This window comes from Eurypyga helias, unplaced genomic scaffold (assembly GCF_000690775.1).
Source record: "Eurypyga helias isolate BGI_N326 unplaced genomic scaffold, ASM69077v1 scaffold34888, whole genome shotgun sequence".
In the NCBI taxonomy this organism is placed as follows: Eukaryota; Metazoa; Chordata; class Aves; order Eurypygiformes; family Eurypygidae; genus Eurypyga; species Eurypyga helias.
Window position 1 is genome coordinate 1 of NW_010266875.1, and position 210 is coordinate 210.

The window sequence follows — 210 nt, forward strand, 5'->3', positions numbered from 1 at the left end:
GGGATCCAGCTCAGGCCGGTGCGGGTGTCACCCAGAGCCCCCCCGAGGCAGTGAGCGCCCCACAGTCACCCCCCAAAAAGGGCCCGGACTGGCCGGGGGTTGCTGGAGGGTTTGGGGGTCTTTTGACTTTGCCTTTGGGTTTTTGGTTTTTTTTTCCTTTTTAAGTGGTGTTTTGAGGCTGGAATAAATTTTCCCTCTGCTCTGTGGAGA